At 40.2% G+C, this 8,327-nt stretch overlaps 1 long non-coding RNA gene across 2 annotated transcripts in view; it reads left to right on the top strand.

Annotated features, from left to right (window-relative positions):
- The first annotated feature begins 3,795 nt into the window (after nt 1–3,795).
- LOC132243606 (uncharacterized) overlaps nt 3,796–8,327 on the top strand; it is a 267,778-nt gene continuing 263,246 nt past the window's right edge. Inside the window, exon 1 of one of the 2 annotated variants that reach the window (XR_009455293.1) lies at nt 3,796–4,220. This is a non-coding gene — a long non-coding RNA (uncharacterized LOC132243606). The remainder of the gene's footprint in view (nt 4,221–8,327) is intronic. The other variant, XR_009455294.1, reaches the window with a different exon arrangement.

Raw genomic sequence — 8,327 nt, 5'->3', positions numbered from 1 at the left:
TTTGTTGTCGTTGGCATTCCCTTGATGCGAGGATGGCAGTCTTCCAATAAATAGGGAAGTCATCAGTGAGTCCAGAGATGACTGAGGAGGCTGATTTGAGATCCTCATGTTTGACTGCAGACGTGACAAAAAGTTCCAGGAGGGAGGAGTAGATCCTAGTGATGTCAGGTCACAGCTCTTTCTTGCTTATGTACCTCCACAGAGAGATAAGTTTGCTCAGAAAGACTGATGTCTTGTTGTACCTCATGGTGCCATTGGAGATGATTCAGTGCTTCAGTCTCCTAGCTACTGATGTTTATATTGCATTCCTTCAGGTTGATCTTCAAGGTGTCTATGAGTCGTCTTTTGCACACCCCCACCCCTAGAGCAGTGACCATCAATGAATTGGAAATATAGGACCTTTTTTGGGAGATGGTTGTCAAGCATCTTTATGACACGTCCTGTCCAGCAGAGCTAGTGCTGTATGAACATGGCTTCAGTGCTGGTGGTGTTTGCTTGAGCCAGGACACTGGTGTTCATCCTTCTGTCCTTCCAATTGATATGGAAGACTTTCTGAAGACAACACTGATGGTAACATTTTAGAGCTCTTAGGTGCCTCCATTATGTTGTCCAAGTTTCACTCCTATTCAACAGGGTGGGGATGAGAACAACCTGGTAGACAAGAAGTTTGATTTGAGTCCTGATGTTATGATTATCAAAGACACAATTCTGGAGACTTCCAAAGGTATCGCTGGCAGATTTTTATCTGCCATTGAATGCCATCATCTGTGTTTATTTTTTTGGAAGAAGTGGTGACTCAGGTAGGGGAAATGCTCATCAAAGCCATTCTGCAACACCCCAACACCTTGCAGTTCCACCAACTTATCAAGAAGCCTTGAGAGCCACTAAGCAGATGAAGAAAGCATATGGTCCTGATGGAATACCAGCTGAAATGTATAAGCAAGGTGGAAAGGCTCTTTCACCAACTACACATAATTATTACGAAAATCTGGAGATATGAACAGATTTCCAGTGACCTGAGAGATGCCAGAATCATTACCATATAGAAGAAAGGAGGTAGACTGATAGATTGGATTGCAGCAGTTATCATGGTAATGTACTCCTGTTCATCTCTGGGAAGATCCTTGCCTGCATTTTCCTTAATAGCCTCACTTTCCTCACTGAGGAGACTACCTGTGTCCCAATTTGATTTCAGAACATTCAGAGGTTTAAACGTTATGGTCTTTGTTGCTCAACAGCTGCAGGAAAAGCACCGTGAACAACACTGAGACCTTTACACGGCCTTCATTAAACTGAGTAAGGCGTTTGATTTAATCAAAAGAGAGGCCCTATGGAAGATCCTGATGAGATTTGGATGTCCACCAAAATTTGTTACCATTATCAGACTTCTTCACAATGATATGACAGTGATGATCCTAAGCAATGGCTCAGAAACAAACCCCTTTGCTATTAGAAATGGAATCAAGCAAAGACGTATGATTGCCCCACCACTCTCTTCCATCTATGTCACCACTATTCTGCATCTCATTGCTGATAGACTTCCGTCTGGAGTCAGCAGCCAGTATTACATGGACAGGAATCTCTTTGACATCAACTGGTTACAGTCCAAATACAAGATAACCAACAGGTTCATTACCCATCTCAAATATGCTGATGATTGTGTCATGTGTGCTTAATTTAAAAGCTCCAGGTCACTCTTGATCATTTCTGTGAAGCATATGTAATGACTGGACTCACTATCAGCTTCATGAAAACCAAGATTCTTTACCAACCCACTCCAAACCAACCAGTTGCTCCTCCATCTATTACAGTTAGAGGGCAATTCTCAGTGAAAAAATAAATGAGGGTTTACAATATACATCTGTGGGAGAGTGATGGTGAATTGGGAACCACTGTGGGACTTGCCGGCACTGAAGATCATTGAAGGGGCATGCAACAAAAAGAAGGAAGGCTGGATACTCCTGTCGTCATGAAAGACAGCCTTTATTGGTGGAGCGGATGGAGTTTTTATTTATTTATTTGATCCCTATGCCACCATGGGGCTGGCTTCTGTTTTTCATTCTAGTCCCTTTGTTTCATTCCTGTGGCATTCAGGGACACTTTTGTTTGGTGCATATCCAAACTATCCATCCCCTTGAAAGCTGGCATTATATCAGAGGTGTAGTTGGTGGAAAATGGTGTGCGCCATCCATCCTCAACTAACCTCTTGGGGATAGGTGTCAGCTAAGCTTGAATTTACACAGGACCCGAGAATCAGGGAGTTTTAACTAGCTCTGGGATGGCCCTTTTCTTCCACTGTACTGCTTTCCATGCAACAATGATTGTGGGACTTTATTTTGTCCTATTCTTGGTCCTTACAAAGGCATGTGCTTAAAGGGCTGTTTTTGGTTAAAACAGCAGAGACAAATATTCTGTATGTGGAAAACTGGGGATGATATTTCAAAGAGAATCCTGACTTTGCAGAATTTTGAACATGACTAGCGCCAATACAAATGCATCAGCTCAATTATATTAAATGAATAAAGCAGACATTCCAACACTCTTGACACTCAGACAGTTTGCAAACAACTAAGTCATGCATATTTTTCTAACAGGCATTTTGGAAGATGCATGTGCTGCAGCATCAGTCTTAAGGAGGTGTGCTGTTAGGTCCTTAAAACACAGGGATTATTCTTTTTTTTTTGAGCCATACGCAACTCCTCAGATGAAACCAGAATCTTGCCCTGGATAGAATGTCTTTGCCTTTACGGGTCTGATTTCCTTTACTTATGAGAATTAAGGCATAATCCTATCTTAAAATACATAATGATTCTTGCTATAAATGGGAGTTCTGCACAGGGAAAAGAATACATGCTACTCTATTTTTGGAGATCCAACTTTCTTGTTCAGCCTCTTTTGTATGTTTTATTATAATGCTTTGCAACCTTGTCCATCAAAATCATCACTCTGGAAGAGAGCTAGTTAACGAGAGCAATGGTATTTAATATTCAGCTTTTACTTTACAGTCTATTTTTGAATTGTGGAACTTGCAGGAAGAGCTTTTCAGCAGACCAGGTAAATTTAGCTTGAAATAAAAATGATTTGGTGTTACGGGACTCAGTGTAGCACACTTATTAAACTAGTTTATAGTAACAATTATGGCCTTATATTTCTGTCCAGTTTAGGAACATTATACAAGTTCACTTAAATTTGGTGGAGAGAAAAATTAAATATGCAGTGAACCATTATTCAGTTTAATTTCCTGATGTTAATTTTTTCAGGCTAGGCCTGCACTGGATGATTTCCTGACATAAATAGTTCATTTGTGAAAAGATGTGTTTAAAATGTCTGAGGCTCCCATTGATTACTTGTCTATTCCTTGTATTCCTTTTTCATTGTGCCCGCACACAGTGTATCCCAGTGATACCAGGTATGGGTACTTGTTTGCCTGCTTTGCTCAAAATGTCCATGCCCATGGAGCTCCATCCTAAATTGTTCTGCTGGACCACTACCTTTTTCTAAAATCCTTCCTCAAGAATATACCACAAGAGTTCAGCCAGCTAATGATGGCTACGATAAGTGGCAATCAGGAATTGATAATTTTATTTATTAAGATACATAAATAGCAATAAGCATTCAAGATGTTGTGCAGCCAGGGGGAACCATCAAGCTGCGTCATGTTACCTTGTTACTTTTATCCTTCATGCCTTCTCCTCTTCCTCCTTTTGTTTCTCATGCTCATTTATTGTGTCTGATTTCAAAATACATTTTGAACTTTCTGAACAATCACCACGTTCCATTGTGTAAAGCCTTTGTATAAAAAACAGGAAGATTTTGCACAAAGGAAACCTGGTTCTGACTTGAGCCTCCAGACAGTATATGGTGAATATTCATTCTAACATGCTATCAGACTTCAGATCAACACAGCTAACCATGTCTCTAACATGCTACTGCTACCACTTAGATTTGGGATCTAGCTCACATTTTTCTTCCTTGTTAAGTTTAGACAGCATTCTTTTAAATTTACAAAACAAAATCTTCATATCTTATCTGATGTCCTTTGTCAGCTTGTTACAAGGAAGACTGATTTTCCTTGAAACTACTCAATGGCTTGATCAGGCAGGGAAAGAGTTAAGCAGGTTCCACTGACCCACTGGAGCAGGTGGCTCTTTAGCTCAGCTGGATGGAAGGGAAATGGAAGTGATTTTTTGGAGGAGAGAGGAGCTGTGGAAAAACCTGAGGTGAGCATTTCTTTGCTGTTGTTGATTTTGTTTGTTAATAAAGCCAAGCTTCAAAAAGCCATTGAATTTTGGTTCTACACAATGTGTGGACTTTGATCACAGCAGGTTGGTAAAGACAAATGCATGCACACACAGCCTCTGTATATTAAAGCTATTGCTTTCTGCACTCAGTTAAAGCAATGTAAATTGGGAATAATTCTTCTAAATTTGCTATGGAGTACACTGTACAACTTTTACTCCATCTGGTGAGTGTCTACAAGAGCAATTGACTTTAATGTTGCAACTACATGGAGAAGGGTGTAAGCAAGGGCTGTACAGCTGGCTTGTGCTTTAAGGGCCTGGTATTATACCTTTATTTTCTATTCACTTCAGTTGCAGTGGGAATGGGCTCTCTGAGCTGTGTTTTGACCTCTTCAAACACTTGATTCAGCTAGTTTTTAACCCCTCCAAACATGGATCCTTAAAGCCATGGTATATTTTAACTGTGAAAACACAGGTTTTAAAAAAAGCTACTTTTCAATGCTTTGCCTAAAGAAAAAAAGGTGTTACAAATGAGGAAATGAAGGCTACAAGCTCCGAACCTCTCTATGTCTGTGTGGTAGGGATGGAGTCGCTAGCCAGAGATAGAATAGACTTTACTTTCTCCTGTGTTTAGCTTGAGGAGGATTATTAGGAATTGGGTGAATGAAGGAAATTTAGAGGCTGAATGTAGCCTTTTTATCGGGACCTCTCTCAATATAGGCCTGTAATCTCCAAAAAACAGGTTGACAGAACTCTCTTTTGGTTTCTTCTCCTTCTGTTATTCAACGGTTCTGTCTCCAGTACGACAGCAAAGCCCCACGTGTCTTGACGCACTGGTTTTGCCTCCGTGTAAATGAGAGAGTTGCCAGCCTTACTGATTTTAGTCCTTATCAAAATCACTGTGAGCCTTATGTTTCATTTTCATTGGCTATATATGTATTTTAAATAAAAGTTTAATTACCAGTAAACTTGGACTTCATACTGCCTTTGAATTGTTAATGGACATTACGAAGAACATCTTATATGAATCACAAGGTTTAAACTCTCTCATTTTTCTGTCTTCTGCTTTGAGGTTGAAAGAACGCAGGACGGCATTGGGACTTTTTCTTTGTTTTGTTTTTTTCTTTAAAAGAGAGGTGTGTTTGCGAAGGGGGCAGAAGCGCACCAAGGCAGAAAGGGAGAGCCCCATGTTGCTGTTGTGTGTAAACAGCTTGTGCAGAGCAGCCGCAGGAGCCTCTCCGGTTTTCTCTACTTGCAGCTGGGGGGACAGGTCTGCATCTTGGCTGAGCTCTGTGGCCCTGGGTGGAGGTGCACCTTGTCCAGGTTCAAGAGGAAGCCCTCTTGGGCCCAAAGCACCCCTTCACCCTATTTCTCCCACTGAGGTAACCTCCAGCTCCCCGATCAGCTGTGTAAATGATGCAGGGATGTTTTTAGGCCACCAGTGGTTGCCTAGGAAACCAGCTGCTGCTCCCAGGGGACCTGCCAGGGTTGGTTTTGAATAAGGATCCTCGGAGACCTGCGAGGCCGGACAGCAGGGAGAGGGGCTCTGCGCTAGTCGGAGCAGGCGGAGCCCCTTACCTGGAGAGCAGTTAAAGGCTGTGAGGAGTGTGAGTGGTTTGGAGGGTGCACCTGCATGGAGAGGAGTCTGGAGACTGCCTTTTCTCAGCTCTAGATTCAGCTGGTGTGCTCTTGTCTGTTTTTAGCTATCTGCTAGCTGTCCAAGCTGGTCTGGCGTGTTGTGACAATTGCTAGTGGTGTTAATAGCAACTCACAATAAACTAGGACACAGACTCTTCAAATGATAAGCAGTGTTTACCTTTTGCCCAGGAAAATGCAGACTCTCAAGAGGTAGGAAACACTGCTCTTGTTTCTCATTATTATTGACAGACATGGTCATTAAAAAAAAATATTCCATTTGGGTTCTCATTCATATTTTCAGCAGCCAACTTGCAGTTCAGGGTTCAATTAATTAAAAATCATTGTATGGATTGATATGGGTCCCATCTTAATCCAAGCTTCATGGTCCTAGCTTTTCATGCTTTGGGTCTATGAGTCTATACAGCTAATAATACAGCAGTATCATTGTACAGATAATATGCAATGTAATTCTTGCTGGTAATGTTAATTAATAATCTTTCTTGCATATGCACCTATCTATATGCTTATTTATTCCCCTGGTACAAATATATGTGAGCATCTTCTTTCAGCAGAAGAATCAGGAGCAAGAAGTAAAGCCTGCCCCACTGACTAATATATATATATATATATATATATATATATATATATATTTAGATGTTTTGCAAACAGGGGGAACCATCAAGCTGCAAAAATATATACATATGTAGTGGGGCTGGCTATACTTTGTGCTCTTGATTCTCCTGCTGGAAGAAGATTCTTACGTAAATGCCAGAGAACAGTGAATAAAGTGCCATTCCCACCAGAAGTATAACTGCCAGGGGACCTTATAACCAAGTCATGGTATAATTGTTGTAATAAGACGTTTATAACTTACAGTCTGCATAAAGGCTTGGATGTATCCAGGTGACATGGTTAGGTTCGTTCACAGTTCACGTGGTAAATTGGGCAATGCAGGTAATCATGGCTGATTGACAGTAGAAACAGAAGTGATTTAACCTAATGTTACTGGGTATTGCATGTTATGTTGAATAGTTCTTATGCTTAACCTCAACAAATACAATCATCTGCCTAATGCTAAAAAAAAAAATATGGTCATTGCTAAAAACAATTTCTGATGCAGTAGAGGCAGGATGTTTAAAAGGTGGTAATCATGGACATTGAAATGACTGAGCCTAATTTCACTTCACAGTAATGTTACTCAAGCTAAGTAACCTATGAACAGGGCAAAAGGGACTTCAGTTGTACATGCTGGCCTAATATTCAGTGGTTTTCAATACTTTGGACTTGATTCAATTTTGAGCTTAATAACACGGGACCTTATTTTCCCTTAAGAAGTGAGATTGGAAGGAAAGTGTTTGGGAATTGGATTCAGCATGTTTAATAGCTGAAGAAATTCAACCACCTTGATAGCAACAAACTCCAAGTTTCACACTGCATTGCAAAGTATGGTGTGGAATCAGAAAAAATATATGCCTTAAACTTTGATTATTTTAGTTATAAGATGACATAACCGCTTTGTGTAGAATTGCTGGCTTTGTACAGTAGAACAGATAAGGGCAAGTGTTTGTTCTTTGTAACTCTTCTGCAACTGCTTCGCTCACCGCGGCCTTGAAGGTAGCAAAAAAAAAAAGTATGTACAAAGTAGATTTCCAGGTGCAAGAAGGAGGTTTGTGAACTAACCTCACCTCCCTCATAATTCCCATCCTGATTACAGCAAAGAAATAATGAAGTAATATTATAGCCGCTTTTCATGCTAATTTCACTATATGATCACGTGAGTTGTAAGCGACTGTTAAAAAGTATATAAGCCTCCTGATTTTGCTCTTGGGGGGGGGACCCCTTCCAAGTGCTTGGGAAATCCATGTCACTTTGGAACTCCCCCTACAGCTGTAGTTTCTTTTGAATAAAAGCTTCTGCTGACCTGACCCAAAAGTACTCTGTGTGTGTTTCCACGACAATGGCATACCTTTTTCAACTGTTGAATTTCTCAGGAGTGCTGTTTCAAGTAGTGCTGATACTTATCTCCCTAGAAATAGATTTTTAATCCAGGTGTCTGGAAACATGAATTCAGGTTGCTATTTTTTCAGGGGCTTCAAAAATTTGATCAAGCTATAAATAAGTGATATAATGCTTCCCTACCTCTCCCCTCTTTGGAAGATAAAGGATTAAAAACTAAAAGAAAAAAGGAAATGTTTCCAAAACACACATGTGGTACACACACACATCAGAAACACTTTAATTAAAACATTTGGGATATTTTTGTTTCAGAAAAAGAAGACAATGCCATCGCTCACCCAGTCAAAATTTCTGCACCTCCAAAAAAATCCCTTCTCTCCACTTTGGCATGCTCCTTCTGTTATAAATTTGTTCAGATAATAAACCTGTAATTCCCTTCCTGAGATATAAACTAAATTATTATATTCCTTGAAAAAAGTTTATTTAAAATTT

Source organism: Alligator mississippiensis, chromosome 10, assembly GCF_030867095.1.
Source record: "Alligator mississippiensis isolate rAllMis1 chromosome 10, rAllMis1, whole genome shotgun sequence".
NCBI classification, from domain to species: Eukaryota; Metazoa; Chordata; order Crocodylia; family Alligatoridae; genus Alligator; species Alligator mississippiensis.
This window is presented reverse-complemented; position numbering and strand designations above follow the sequence as displayed.